This window comes from Podarcis melisellensis (assembly GCF_964234715.1).
Source record: "Podarcis melisellensis genome assembly, chromosome: 7".
Lineage (NCBI taxonomy): Eukaryota > Metazoa > Chordata > Lepidosauria > Squamata > Lacertidae > Podarcis > Podarcis melisellensis.
In genome coordinates, this window is record NC_138539.1 from 72,378,220 (window position 1) to 72,394,563 (window position 16,344).

Below are 16,344 nucleotides of genomic sequence, written 5' to 3' on the forward strand. Positions count from 1 at the left end.
TATTCATTGCATGCTTATTTCTTTAACACGTTGTAAATGAAAAACGGTTGACATAAAACATCTGAAAACACCAAGAGATTACTGCTGCTTGTATGGTAAGAGAATACAGTGGTACCTCGGGTTACATACGCTTCAGGTTACAGACTCCACTAACCCAGAAATGGTGCTTCAGGTTAAGAACTTTGCTTCAGGATGAGAACATAAATCGTGCTCTGGGGATGCGGCAGCAGCAGGAGGCCCCATTAGCTAAAGTGGTGCTTCAGGTTAAGAACAGATTCAGGTTAAGTACGGACCTCCAGAACGAATTAAGTACTTAACTGAAGTTACCACTGTACCACTCTTTGGCATTGTCCCATAACTAGAAGCATCTCACAGGTTCTGGGAAGATCGGAGTGTAAAGCATGTTCCATTCTATTGCATGAATTGTCAGTGGTTGCACTACTTAGTTCCCTGTGCAATGTTCTTCAAGAACCAGAGGAAATATACAGGCATGACTTTTTATAGTAAGCTTTTTAAAGAAATGAACAAAGAATAACATATCAGTGGACTTTGGAGGAACCTTCTCAGGCAAAGTATGAAGTGTTGGTGGGTTCAATCATGACTTGAGGCCTAGGCTGGATCTAAACATATGAAAGAAGCATTTCAGTTTAAAGCGTTGTTAATTTAAACAGGGAAAAGAGATACAGAAAAATGGGACTCCACTTCACCATCTGGTGGCACAATGTTATATTGCACATGCAACACACATACAGTGGTGCCTCTAGTTACAAACTTAATTTGTTCCAGATGTCTGTTCTTAACCTGAAACTGTTCTTAACAGAGGTCCCATTAGCTTTCGCTAATGGGACCTCTTGCTGCTGCTGCGCCGCCGGCACACAATTTCCATTCTCATCCTGGGGCAAAGTTCTCAACTCGAGGTAACTCTTCCAGGTTAGCGGAGTTTGTAACCTGAAGGTGTTTGTAACCTGAGGCGTTTGTAACTTGAGGTACCACTGTAAATAGCTTTTTTTCTTTTTCTCTTTTCTAGCTGAGCACCAAGATTAAGCTCAAATGGTTTTCTTACAGCAGCAAGGGGTGGGGATATTATCTATACCCCAGCTACTGTGGGCAGCTTACAACATATATAAAACATAGTAAAATTAAACATTTTTAAAATTCCCAATACAGGGCTGCCTTCAGGTGTCTTCTAAAAGTTATGTAGATCTTTATCTCCTTGACATCTGAAGGGAGGGTACCACAAGATTGAATGATTGGGCACTTGGCCCAGAATATATACCTTAAGCTGGCCCAGGCAATACCCCACCACCACCTGTGATAGGTCACCTTTATGATGCAATTAGCCAATTATAACACTGGCCCTATTTCAGCAGGGATTGGCTGCCTGCCAGCCACCAACATTACCACTGGAGCATTTTAGAATCCTTCTAGTATCTCGTCAAGTAGATGAGTCTCCTCAGCTCAAGGAGGCATCAAGGCCTAGCAGTGCCTTCATACATAACAAAGAACATGTCACAATTATGAAGGAAGTATGAAGAAATTTCAAACAAGGCAAAATCTTATTAAGAATGGCCCAAATCCTGTTTAGAACGGGGTTGGTGAGTACATACTCTGGTGATCACACAGGGTCCTCAGATGTTTCACTGTCTGTTGATCCCTGTGCCACCACTTTATTTCTCGCTGCCACCACCCAGGCCCTACTTGGTACAATACTGAGTCCAGTCAGGGTCAAATTGGAACATAAACCTCTATTTATTTATTGCAGTTTAACAAGTGTGTGGTTTCATAAACTGTATCAGTCAATTACAACCATGGGGTGCCTATCCAGACCTATAACTTCTGCTACCTGCTCTCACTCACCACCTCTCAGATATTTACTTGTCTTCCTAGCCCCTAACTGTTCCTGACTCAGCTTATTTCGCTAAACTAACTCAACCTACCCAAAGACTCTATCCCAATTCACCCCCACTCCAACCAACCACCCAACTCCCAACGAACTCCCCCCTTTGCCCCTCCCAGAGCTGGTTTTATAGTCCCTCTGACTCCACCCCCTGGGTTCTGATTGGATAACCTGTTTAACTATTTCACCTCCAGCACTCTCATATGTTAATGTCACACATACGTCTTTAGTTGCTAAATAGATGTTCTCCTAAAGCCAGATCTGAGGAAGATGAGCATGGGCAGGAAACATTCTGGTGTAAGTGAAACGTTTTAGGAAGAGGAATGCTAAAAGGATACGTGAAAGATACATAAGGGTGGACAAATCCAACACAGAATGCAGGTCACGGGGCCTGTACACCATGGAAATAATGGAGATTGCTAACTTTTTATTCTCATTTTTAATAAGTTCTTTTGCATTTGTTTTGGCAGATCAACCTTACCAACTGTGGTCGAGTGAGGAGTTAAAACTGTGCTGCTGAGACCTTGGGTGTGAAATCACTTTTGCAGGTAGGAAACAAAAGGTTTTTTAAAATATCAGCTGGCATGTAGATACTGTTTGGTGTTTCCAAAGGTTTGTACTCGCTTGGTTAGATGTTACAGCACACCCCTGCACCTGTTCAACAGCAGGTCCCTCACCTTATGCCACATCACAAATATTTTTCAAACGTCTCCATTTCAAAGGCAATTGACAAGTGGCATGGGAGAGGACATGGGCCTTGATCCATGCTGCTTTGGATCCTGACCTTTCTCTTTAAAGAAGATTTATTTAATATTTATATTGAAAATGAATTTTCCCAATATCCTCTAAAATGGCAATGGATGCCAGAATGCCACTGGCCTCGAGATGGGAGTCCATGGATTGACCATGTATTCAATGCACCATCCAAAGGCTATTTTGTGAGAGTCACCAACACACCTGGTATTTTTACCCAATATGTATTTCTGCTCCTAGTTTATGTTTGTGTTAGTGTGTCATATATTCATATGCTTTTACTGCTTCTCACAAAATGTCATAAACCTGACGCCAGATACACATGCTCCAGAGGTTACCATGGCACAAAGGATGTGATAAACGTGCGTAAATGCCTGTCTCAACTCAGGAAATATGTATAGAGTAGGAACACTACAGCAGAGCCATGCGAGTGATTGGTTCCTTTTGAAACAGGTGTAAATATGTCTCTGTTCCATGTGTTTTCTTCAGATATATATATATATATATATATATATATATATATATATATAGCCTGGAGGAAATGAACGTCCTTTCACAGGGTGTTTATATTTCTGAAAGGACACAAATTCCTTTATAAACATCAGCACTGTCTACCACTGAATCAGACCGATGGGTTCATTTAGCCTCGTGCTGCCTGTGACTGGCAATGGCTTTCTGAATTCTCAGACAGTGATCTTTCCTGGCCTTGCTGCCAGAGAACCTTTTAAATGGAGAAGGCAGGGACTGAACTAAGGAACTTGCAGATGCAAAGCATGCACTCTACCACTGAGCTATGGCCCTCTCCTCGGAGCTCTTTCATGGTACATTTCCTGTCATAATTATAAGGCACTGCTTTTGTCAAATGGGATGCATCTCACTTCAGAAGCGTACCTCTGAGTTTCCGAGGGAGTGAAAGACAATCATTGGCTTCCCCCTGTTTATTAGCCGTGTGCTGCTTTTCTCCTTGAATTGTTCCTTACAGAATCCAACTGTACAATGAGTTTTGCCTGCATGTTTTTGTGTGCTTTTGATGCTGGGGCATGGGAGCTGTTGACAGCATTCCTTCCGTTCTTTCCTTTAAAATCTGCAGATAGAAGGGTGCTTTAGAACAGGGACTGCCAACATTTGTGCAGTGTCAATGGTCCTAACTGTGAGGCTAAAGTTCAAACAAATGCAGTGGCTGAAGCGTAAGTTGGAGGAGGAGAACAACAATACATAAAAAAGACCTTGTTGTTATTGGATCTGTTAAGGGGACAGTGAAGGAAGGGATCACCTCAGTCCTGCAAGGGAGGCCATGGATGAAACTCCACACTGTTTGATAAGAAGCCCTATATTGTAAGGGGTATTGAGGATAGAACTCGACATTATAGGGGAAGCACAGGAAGGAAGGAAGGTCGGAAGGGGGCTACTGTCAGAAAAAGGTTGAGAAACACTATGTTAAAGCATCTTCCCTTTCTTACCTTCTGTTCTGTGCATGCTCCCAAGTGCACTATTTTACTATCCCTCGGCTCAGCACCCTGTGCAAGGGGATCCACTCACGCTGCCCTCAACCTGGCACTATTCTCCCTTACGTTGCTTTCTTTGGGACCAGCAGAAAACTGAGTGTGAATGGATAGCATTTCTAATACAGAATAAGATTGTACGATTAAGAGCTGGTATGTGTTGGTGTGTTCCTTTACATCAGGCCAATCTCGCTTAGCCTTTAATTATCCTGTCAGTAGCTGAGAATGCAGAGTGGGTTCTGGAACAATAGAAGTTGGGCGGTTTCAGCTGAGTTTTTCTTCAGCTTGTGCAGCTGTTGTCCCAGTCATGTTCCTTTCAAGTTAGCATGACAAGTGATCATCCAGGGCATCATAATGCCACCCACTCTTGAGATAATCTTCTCCCATCCCCTCAAACATAAAATGCAATACTCACGCAGAGAAATCGCTTCCTTACGATCAGAGGAATGCTGCGGGAGGCATGAAGAAGCTGCCCTGTTGTAGGACAACAATCCCCTATTTCCTTTATAGATGTCTCTGTAATTTAAACAGCAGGCAGAACCAGCACACAGTTGTAGATGCTCAGGGTGGGGGAGTGAGGACACCCAGAGACTCATAAATCATGGGGAGGATTAAAAGCAATGAACATTTATCTTCTTAACCCTGTAAAGCAATACTGCAAAGCCAAGGATTACAACTTGCTGTGCATGTAATCTTTGTTTGGGGATAAAAGGTGTTGAGCTTTTTTTCCTCATTTGCTTTTGTTTTTTTTTTCTTCTTCTTTAAAAAACGATTCCCTCAATTAACAATGATGCATGCCTGTTGGGGAAGGGAGGGAAAAAAGGGGGGTGGAACCCAATTGAAAATGTATTACTTTAACACTAAATAAGGGGACTTTAAAGCTAAAAGTGAAGGTAATTGGACAGCCATCTAAAGAAGCCATGTATCTAGCTCTGAGTTACCTTCCACATTTCATAGGATTTAATTGTGTCACCAAGGCACCATAGTACTCCATGTTACTCCATTACAGTACTTCCCACATCAGATTGTGTCCAAAGCTTCTTCTCTAAGGGTATTTTGTATACTGTGTCTCCTTAAGTGCTTTGCATCAGTTATGCTCACCATGCTTTGAAAGGGCAAAAGCAGGGGGAAACCTGAACAACAAAGGGGCAAGTGGAAACTCCACTGCCCAGTTTACGTGTAAAGGAGATCTGGTCATGGGCTTGCCCACACTTCCATTCGTCCAACTGATTTCCCCTGGGAAAACCCACTATTTACCACTGAATCAGAGCAGATGTCAATGGGTTTTTCTGTGGATTGATGTTTGCTCTGATTTAGCAGGAAATGGCATTTTCCCCAGGAAAAGCAGTGGGCCAAACCTACACTCATTTTGTAATAGAGCAAGTGCTATACAGACTGGTTTAGTGGTTCCAAAATATTCACTTAATAACAGATTCCAGGCTTGTCTTGCATGTACAAATGCAAGTATGAGTGGAAGGAATGCAATTCTATCTGTACGGTCAAGCTCATGCCATCTTACCCAGCCACTGTGGCAATGAATCAACTGTAACGTTGTAGCCTTTGAAACCCATGCTGTTGAAGGAGTCCCTTCTGCATGCCACAAGTCTAGTCCAGAGTTCCTACCATTCCAAAGCTGCTCTTTGGGGTCAGTTGTGTCTTGTCCCTCTTGAAGAGGGCAGGCAGTATGTAGCACAGCTCTGGAGTCATATGCGGAAGTGTAAGCCTGACTTTGCACCATAGCTGGAGCTGTGAGTGGTTCAAAAAAGGTTAACTAACCATAAAAATAAATAATGAGAAATGAGTGTCATATTTGTTTAACCATGCATTGAAAATAACCACCAACTGGTGGGAGGAGCAGGCTAATTGTATGAATCTGCTTAAACACAGAGTCACTGAGGAAGTTTTCATAATAATATTTCTGATGCATACAGTGGTCTGTGTTTGCCTGAGCTTGAGTCTGGACTAAGGATTCTGAGCTCCTGTGTTTTGATTTGATACATGATGTCCAATCACAGAACATTTCAGGATTTGGGCCTCTGCCATTGGCCCTTGAACTCTGAGTCGTGATTCACAGCTTGGAAATTTAGACAGCAAATCATGTTGGGAGTGGGAGTGGCCCAGGCTTTCAGGAATGTACGGTATATAAGCAGTTGCTTTGCCCCTGTTGTCCAGTTACGTAGTTCAATAAAGGTTCTTGTTGTTATTGCTGTGTCTTGCCTCGTGGGAACCCGCCTACACTTCCATATTTATGTCTCTTGGATGCTCTGATTGGCAGGAAGTCTAAGTGTTTTGTAATTTCAGTTTCCTTCAGTGACTTGGAGTTAGGCAAACCTAAAATCACTGAAATGATTTTAGCTAGACAAAGCTAACTCCAGATAGGATTGATTTTTTTTTAAGTGGTGACCTTAAGTGGTGACCTTAAATAACTTGTTTGGTTTTACAAGTAGAGCCAGTGGGAACCACCTAGGCACACAGGCTGTCAGCATTAGTCTCAAAACAGAATCAGTCCCCAACTCACTGGAAGCTGTAGCAGCTGTCTTGCTGGCCAAATTCCAGCAGCAGAGGAATTCCATCCACAGGTGCAGTGTGGAGGAGTCTCCTTCTTTGGAGGTCTTTAAGCAGAGGCTTGACAACCATATGTCAGGAGTGCTCTGATGGTGTTTCCTGCTTGGCAGGGGGTTGGACTCGATGGCCCTTGTGGTCTCTTCCAACTCTATGATTCTATGATTCTATGAACTTAAGGCACCTTAATGTAAACAGCTCTTCATTTTATATTTTAAAATGTTGTGATTAGGGGCCACTAATGTAGGGCAATATGAAAACCTCTATGTGCTGCAGGCTTTTCCCTCAACAAGGAAGAAAAGGCCAATCTTTACATTTGGAACAATGGCAAATGTGGAGTCTGAAGTTCCTTGTTATGGAACAAACCATATCCCAATGTTTTATCAAGAATTTCTTTTCTCATATCCAACACTTGAGAAACAGTTGGGACCAAACCCTAAGCTCGGCGTGCTGCAGTCATTTCAGCTTCCAAGATGGAAGCCTTCCAGATTCCACTACTGGAAATTCAGGCAGGAGAACAGAGTAAAACTATACTGCATAAGTCAATACTCAGTTGAGCAAATATGAGTTTATGCAAATCTCCATATGTCTTGTGAGACAGGCTCCAGCTAATAATATTTCACTGTCTCTTCCTTTTTGTGCTGCATAAAAGTCAACAAGCCCATCTAATCACTATCTGATGTCATTGGGTATGTGAAATATAATGGAAGCTTCAGCTCAGTTCCTAATATCCAAAAGGGTTCCTAAAAAACTATAATCAAAATTAAATGGCACCCTGAGTGAGTGAGCATATTGTTTTTAAATGTGTGTTTCAGAAAGTAATTAAATACGGGGTCAAAGATCTATACTTGCACCCAATTCTTTCCGTGATACAGTTGGGTACAACTACTTTCATCTTTCTCTGTATTGGAAAAGGAGAATTATATTAAAATAAATATCTTTGAAATTCAAACTTGGCTTGAAATTGTGCACCAGAAAATGCAATTAGTCCCTGAGAACAAAATATCCTTAACTAATAAGTAAACCTCCTCAAGAGACATAACCAGGACTATTCCTGAGCTATTTCAAAATAAAAGTCTGGGCATCACATGAGGGAGTGTTCTGTATTAAAAACTAACAAACACAACTGCCCTGAACATAGTCAAGCATAGCCGTGTCTGAGGTATATTCCTTTTGGATGCGCAGGATTTGTTTCTTATAAAGAAACATGCAACAATGCTACATCCCCTCAGCCGCAATCTGAAATGGTACAGTCCTAGAATAGCTTCACCACTTCATTTGTGAAAATTTGAAGAGAATTTAATCCTATTCGGGATGAGATAATATTTAATAAAATGGTCTTTTTAAAAATACCATTTGTTGTTATTGCCATTGAGATGTGTGCTGATATTACAATATGCTCCTAGGGTCATTGGCATCAAAATGAAAGAGAGGTTGGCTCACCATCCCTCAAGAGACTTCTAGTCATTTCCACTATACTTTTTCAGTCATAACAACCACAAAGGAATGGCTTGCTTCTAAGACTGTTGAAAGTATTAATTGCTTTAAAAATGTCTTCCTATATTGCCCTTACTCTGAATTTGTCCTTGTTGTTAGCACATAACCAAATCTGATTGGCTATATAACACCATTATGTTGACCATGGAATCTCCTTTGTACATAATGCAATAAGAAGAAGCACTAACCAGGTTAGGGATTGGGAATGTCACTGGGGTAGACAAAGCTGGAGTGAACAATAGCACCAGACAGGCTAAAAATGGGGGAAATATTATCACAATAAAAATGCAACCAGAGGAAGACTACTATGTAGAAACTGGTGGGATGGTGATGGGGAAATAAGCCATGACAGCAGCTCTGCACCTCGTCCTTTCACTTTCTTATTGTTCTTAATGAGTTATATTTGTTATCCCACTGCAAGGCGATAAACTTCTCTACCTTCACTCTATTCACCTCCACTTTGGGTCTCTGGAAATGCCATCTTTTGTATTGTATTCTGTATTACAACAACACAGCAAATTAAATGTGTACTCTCAGTTCTCAGCCCCGTGGATTACAATTGTCACTCACTGATTAAATTAATTAGTTTTGATGTGCAGGAAGATGCAACTATCGGCCCCAACTAAGGATCCATCATTATCCCTTAGATGGTAAGATCGTGTGGCAGACTTCATAAAGGTTTCAGCCTTCACCTTTACTTTGAGTCAACTATTGTGAAAGCATATTCAAATCATTCTGTTGCATTTTCTAACCATGTTCTCATTGGGGTTACATTCTTCATGTTCCTCATCGGGGCTGATGTAATTCAAGCCAAATTGCCTTATAACAAAAGCATATGAAATCATAGTGTTAACATTTAACAAGATTTGACACAAATCTAATACAGAGAAGTAGCAAAACCGACAGCTAAGTAAGTCTTCAAACAGATCCTGACACTTCTTATTGTCTGCCTTTCCGCCCCTTCCAGTTATTCAGCAAACAATAAGAGTTTGAAGTCAGAAAAGCTTCAAATCACTTATGAGCGGTTTATGAAAGATTGTTCCAGGGGTTGCTATACCTGAGTTATTTTAAAAACCAATTCTCTGTACTCTTAGCAATATTATTATGTGCTAATATTTCCCCCCTGAAAATGTTAACAAGGTCATTACCCAGTCCCTCTTCATAGGATGGGGAGCAGAATGTGTTGGCTTCAGCCAAAAGAGCCAAAGTTGGCTGTGACTAAGAGTGCCCCCAAAGAAGATATTCAAAACACATTGGACTAAAAAAAAAAATGTGTTTCTGTGCACCTAGAAACTTCATTCCCTTCCAGATTTCATGCACTGATAGTAAAGGGTGGTGAAAGGGGAGACGAAGAATGGGATGCAGGCCAGCTTCTCTTCTTGTCTTTCTTCCCCAATGCACTAAGGGACAATTTTAGGAGCAGATAGCCCAGGTGATGACCTGGTGTGCCGTGCTTGGGAGACAATGGTCAGGCTACCAACTCAACACACCACTCAACTGCTGGAAGATATAGTGCAAAGCTTTCATCTTCATAAGGTGCTGGTGCTAACATATAAAGCTGTAAACAGTTTGGATCCCAGTTAGTTACCTGAAGGAACATTTTCACCCATATCACCCATACTTTATGAGACCATCTTAAACTCATTTGTCTGTTAGCACTTGGAACTTAAGTGAAAAAGTAGGATTCAGGGGTACCTCGAGACTACACAACTGGTCCTTCAGGAAGATCTGTAACTCTATCCAGAACAGCCTGTCTATGCATTTCTCAGACCCAAAACCTACAACCCCCACAGATGATATTCAACTTCTATTTAGTTTCAGTAATTATATGCTAAATTCTTGAGAATTGCTTGCTTTTATGAAGTTCTATCCTTCTGGTGCCATTGTATCCATATTGTGTCATTCAAGCAGGACACTGGAGGGGAATTTCCTATAGTCTTTATCATCCCACAAAAGCCCCTCCAGATACGATTTTTGGAGGCTGCATGAGCTGTAAGGGAGAAGCTGAATTGGCCATTGAATCCTATTGCTTTAATCCTATTCCCTGTGGCAGCCCATAAAAAATTGCCAATAACATCTGACATGATGACATACTGGATGATAATAAGAGAAATATTAACTGATCATCACAACCACATGTACTGACTTATAGGGGCAAATGAAGCCAAGTCTAGTCAAGGTAAAGATGCCAATAAGCAAAGCAGAATAAGAACAACCTGGCCACCAAGTTTAACCATATTGGGGGAAGGGACCACAACCGAGAGAATGATGTTGCACTAATATCCTGCTTGTGGGTTCTCATAGGCTTCTGGTTGCTTATTGTGTGTACAGGAGGCTGAATTAGATGGGCAACTGGTTTGATCCAGCAAGATACTTCACATGTTTTTAATTGTTTGGATATGTGAGAGTATTTCATTCTGGGAAATTAATTTAGCTGCATCAAAAGTGTTTCAAAGGGTGTATTGCAATTATGGCATAGTAGCAACTCAACAGTCTCTCTAACGGGATATTTATTAAGACAACTATCTGGTATACAGGAAATGCTATCAATGAGGGTTATGCTTCAGACTTATGACAGCCATGTATGAGAGGCTATTCCTCAGACACCCAGTTTTGCAGGAACCAAGAGCTTTGTGTTGTTTAGTCATTTAGTCGTGTCCGACTCTTCGTGACCACATGGACCAGAGCACGCCAGGCACTTCTGTCTTCCACTCCCTCCCACAGTTTGGTCAAACTCATGCTGGTAGCTTCGAGAACACTATCCAACCATCTCGTCCTCTGTCATCCCCTTCTCCTTGTGTGCCCTCCATCTTTCCCAACATCAGGGTCTTTTCCAGGGAGTCTTCTCTTCTCATGAGGTGGTCAAAGTATTGGAGTCTCGGCTTCAGGATCTGTCCTTCCAGGGTTGATTTCCTTTTGCTTTCAGCAGTTGACTGGGCCACTTTTGGAGGGCCACAGGTTTTTCAATCATCCAATAGTAAAAGAGCTCTCACCCTATTAACCAAGCCAAGAGTTGGCTTGTGCTGAAATAGAGCAGCCTCTGATTCCTGCCTAAAAAGCCCACTTATCTGCTCCTCCTCAATGGGAAGCCACTGGGTGCTCAGCTAGATGCCTTCAGAGCCATTGCTAACCCCCACCCCTCCACACGCAAACATATCTGACACAGCAAATGGATGATACAGATTTGGATTTGAAGGTTTAATGTAAATTGGGCTTTCAGATTAATGGCCACCAGTTGTTTTCTTTACAGAAGAAAAGCACCTTGTAACTTTTACACTTGCCTTTTTTATTATCCCCCAATATTGGCTATATAATATTAAGGAAGGATGCAGGCAACTTCTACTGTGTTATGAAAAATGTTTTATTGTGCCACAGTAATTCCAGAATGGCTAAAACTTGTATATGTGGATTCCAACGCCAGTCAAAGCAAATGGGCAATTCTGCAGAAAATAAGAAGCTAACAGGCTGCTCAACAACACTTTGCGTTTTGAAGTCATAATAATACTTTTTTAAAAATCACAAAAAATTAAGTGATTTGGGGAGTTCAAACCATGCACTCATATCAATTTATGGCCTGTATATATTTAATTTCCATTTGTGTGCATGTGTGTATAGCTTTTCAGATGGGATTATTCATTGTACTTAAAAACATAATGCCTATGACAAGCTGTATCTTTCACCACAGGCGTTCAAGGGTTTTATAACATTTTATATAATGCATATTTTTTCTTCCATAAAGCTTTATTGCTATTTTTATAGGACATAATATGTACTCAATGGACCATAGCAGGCAGAATACCCATAATAGTCCATCATGGAAATGCCTATTTAAATAATTTCTAAAAGTGCATAATGCACAATAATTGAAAGTCTATCAACCCTAATTCTGGCACTCTCTTACTGATTCACATACGGAAAATAATACGTTATAATAATACATTATGGGGTCACCAGCTTCAAGATATGAATTGTTGATTTAAGTCTGAGATTGACTGGGTTGGAGACTTCAAGGCACCTTTTTATAGCTATATAGAGATTAATTTCAATAATTCAATAATAAATAATAAATTTAAATTCACAAATCTATGTATAATCACGAAGTAACATAAACAGAAAAAAATTTAAAGATACTTCAATTTAATCTGAAATGTGCTTTAATCTGAAATCTTGTATATTTCTATGCTACTAATGTATGATCCATTCATATGTGACTTTATTGCAAATTTAAAATGAGGTTCAATATGCAAATAAAAAAATGTTGGCATTTATTAGCAAATAAGAGTTGTAAAATGGTGCCTACAAAGCAGTATTTCCTGTATTTTTGATAGCTGGCGGTCCCTTTGTCAGGAACTCAGCCTACACTCGAGTAGGACCCTGATAGAGACACATGCCCGAATGGCATGTTCTCTTCCTCCTGGTCTTTCGTTCGGGAGCTTCAAAAGCTTTCTTCAGCCAGAACATCACACCAACCGATGCCAACAGACATCGGCACACTTAGGGATCAGCAGAGTTTGCGCAGGTGCATAACAGACCTCAGCAACTCAGCATTTTGGCTAATCTACTTTATTGACATATAAACACACACGGAGCACTGCAACATGGCTCCCTCTCTCTCTAGCATCAGACAGCAAAGAGAAAAAGAACAAAGGACAATAGTCCCACTTCACGGAACACAGTAACACAAACATCCCGTCTCCGTCACTTCCCACTCTGTGGAGTCAAAACATATACCGTCATGTGAAAGACAAAAATCCCATAACTGCAATCATGGAGCAGGAATTCTAACACCCTGTCCCCCAAAATTAAAATCAGAGAAATACTCTTATACTTCACAACTTTCAGGTGCATACCCTTCAACATTTATCAGATGAAAATAGAGATGTCCTGTTCTATTATTAGTATTTATTTATAGGCCGCCCATCTGACTGGGTTCCTCCATCCATTCAGGGCAGCTTCCAATAGATATAAAAACATAACAAAACACCAAATATTAAAAAACCTCCCTAGACGGGGCTTCCATCAGATGTATTCTGAAGGTTGTACAGTTACTTATCTCCTTGGCTTATGGGCTGCATAACTCCATACAATCCAACATTTCTCTGATGAAAATAAGGACGTCCTAAGAAAAAGCAGGACATTCTGGGATTGAATCAGAAACCGAGATGGCTTCTGTAAATCTGGAGCTGTCCCTGGAAATAGGGACACCTGGAAGGTCTGCAGCTGTGGTAATTTATGCAGAGACACAATGCTCAGATTCCTCCAAGTACTGTATGTGTAACTCTGCTGAACCTCTACACTGTGTGTCATTGAGCTACTCACATACACGCCTTGGAAAGATGCAGCATAACTACCCACCCTCAGTGGAGTCTGATAGGATGAAGGCAAGGTTAAGATGGTGAATTAAAGTGAGGCAGCAAGCTGACTCCTCTTTGACTTATGGCAGCCAGTAATCATAAGTATGTCTACACAGAAGTCTTACTGGGTTCAATAGGACTGACTGCCAAATAAGTGTGTATAGCATTGCAGGTTCCAATAATTTCTCATGGTGCACAGTTTTGGAATTACTGTCCTAGAGAAAGCTGGATCTTTAATATGTAGAGAGTCTGCTGCAGGCCTCCGGGTCTTTACCATCCTTCATGGGCTACCATAGTCTCTCTTTGTTTCCTCGACATATGAAAAGGTTGCAGTGCCCTTGAGAACATATCGAGAGCATTCCTTTACTATTGCAGAACCACAGGTAGCCTCAGAAATGTGAGATTATAGGAAGTGGCTTAGGGCAAAGGCTGTTGCTTTCAGAAAACACATCTAATATGTGACATTCTTTAAGCAACTTATATCTGTAGATCATTCCAAAGTTTCCTGATGCTAGGCTAGGTGGAATATCACAGTCCACATATGTGTATGAGCAAGGAAAATGTTGATGGGGTCAGCAGTGTGTCTTTCAGCAGTTTCTGAGCCTTTGCAAATACCTGACCTTGCTCCCTGCTGATGTGAGCTATGTGCGGATGCCAGCTTGGAGAAGACATTCATAGCTCATTGGGAGCTACAATCACAACTACTAATTGAACTATTTTCCCCTGGAAATTTGCCGAGAAGCATTTTGGCAGTTTCCTATTCCCACATCGTGGATCTGCAAGTTATTGTTTGCTGTTTCATGCTGGTAGCACTTAACTGATGTGAATTCAGCTGTTGCATTATCAGCTTGAGTTCCAGATATTGAACAATGATGCAGATGCTATTAATCAAAGCCTGTGATCCATTGGATGCACTGCTGAATGTAAATCCAGCACCGCTCTTCTTGGAAGCGTGGTCTGGGTAATTTGTGCACAGAGTTAATGTTCACATTAAAACAAAGTAAATCCATTAGTCTCCATGCCATTAAACTGAATTCTCCAAGCATGCTAACACTGTGTTGTCCCATTTGTGGGGTAAATCTTTCAGAAGGGAGATGGGATAAAGATTTAGGCCAGCACTTTAGATCACTTTAGATCTGGTCTTTACCACTTGTTAGTAGTTAGAACCTACACAAGAGAAAATATGGTGCCTTAAATAGTCCTTAGGTGTCCCCCCTCCCTGCTTTCCTACCTTTTGCCGTGGTTTTTCTGACTGTGACTTTTTCTAGCATTGCAGGTTGCATGGGTAAGTTCAGTTAGATACCACTTGGAGACCAGCTTGCATTTGTCAAAGATTATACTGTTGGTGGTTTCCTTTAATTTTGTTGTTCTATCCTGCTCTTCTTCCAAGAGCAGTGTACAGAAAATTCCCAGGTGGCTTAACATCCAGGAGTAGCTGACAGAACTCGATCAGAATTATGTGCTTTCAAGTATTCATGATGCAATATACCATACATGCAACTGGGTTATATGATATGCTATGGAAAGTAGATGTGGGTGAGCTCCCACAGACTCGAATGAGATTGGGTCCAGCAATTATGAACAAAAGTAGAGAACACAGAAAGGAGAAGGGGGGAAATACTGTCCACCACTGAGTCTTAAATTTGCCCATTTTGTGTGCCTTCTTGCATGAATATCCCAATCCCATTGCCTAGGGATTGGCACCAATTCTAATAATGCCCTCTCTGCTTCATACCTTGCTCCCTTCTATTAAACAACACTTACCACATATGCAAAACTAGTGTGTCAGGGAAAAGAAGAAGAATTTGGATTTGATATCCCACTTTATCACTACCTTAAGAAGTCTCAAAGTGGCTAACCATCTCCTTTCCCTTACCCCCCCACAACAAACACTCTGTGAGGTGAGTGAGGCTGAGAGACTTCAGAAGAAGTATTACTAGCCCAAGGTCACCCAGCAGCTGCATGTGGAGGAGCGGGGAATTGAACCCGGTTCACCGGATTAGGAGTCCACCACTCTTAACCACTATACCACACTGGCTCTGATCCTACTTTTATCACTGGCGAGTTGTTCTGAATGTATAGTTTACTTTCCCCACCTGCATTGTGAAATAGCACAGTCCAGCAATAGATACATTACACTACAATTGAGGGGGGAGGATCATTTTCTGTTTTTCATTGAGTGTTTAGGAGGAAGCTACTATTTATCTTCTTTTAACTTAAGTAAGACAAGGCAATTCTGGCTTTTCTTGTCTTGTAAATTTATATTTATTTATTTATTTATTATTTATTTTTTATTTATTGGTTTACAAACTAAATAACATAAGTAGTCATTGGAAATCAAAAATAGAAGGAAGTAAACAAGCATTCAATCCATGATTAATACACATTGTAAAACAACAACACCATCCTTGGTAATTAAATTCACTGTGACTTCTGATTCACCCATTGTGCTGCCCTGATTACATTTTTTAGCCACACATTGAACTTTATCTCCTCTAGGTTGTTCCATTGTATTTGTAAGATTCTTCTTAATCTGAACGTGCCAACAGATCTATGTCTTCAATGTTCTTTTAAATAAACTCTATATACATCCCACTCCCTGTTAAATTTTCCATCAGAAATGTCTCAGAATCTTGATAGTCTGTCTAATTCTACATATTTTCGTAGTTTGTTTTGCCAATCTAATTTAGATGGGATTGCTTCTCCTTTCCAACCTTTCATGATTAAAATTCTGGCTGCTACTGTGGCGTACATTAAATTTCTCCTGAATTTCTTTACG

At 40.8% G+C, this 16,344-nt stretch overlaps 1 protein-coding gene across 2 annotated transcripts in view; it reads left to right on the forward strand.

Moving 5' to 3' along the window:
• CDH12 (cadherin 12) overlaps positions 1–16,344 on the forward strand; it is a 652,390-nt gene that overhangs the window by 211,807 nt on the left and 424,239 nt on the right. For both annotated transcript variants that reach the window (XM_081918186.1, XM_081918185.1), the window contains exon 2: positions 2,368–2,445. The gene's annotated coding sequence lies outside the window, so the exon portion shown is untranslated. The remainder of the gene's footprint in view (positions 1–2,367; positions 2,446–16,344) is intronic.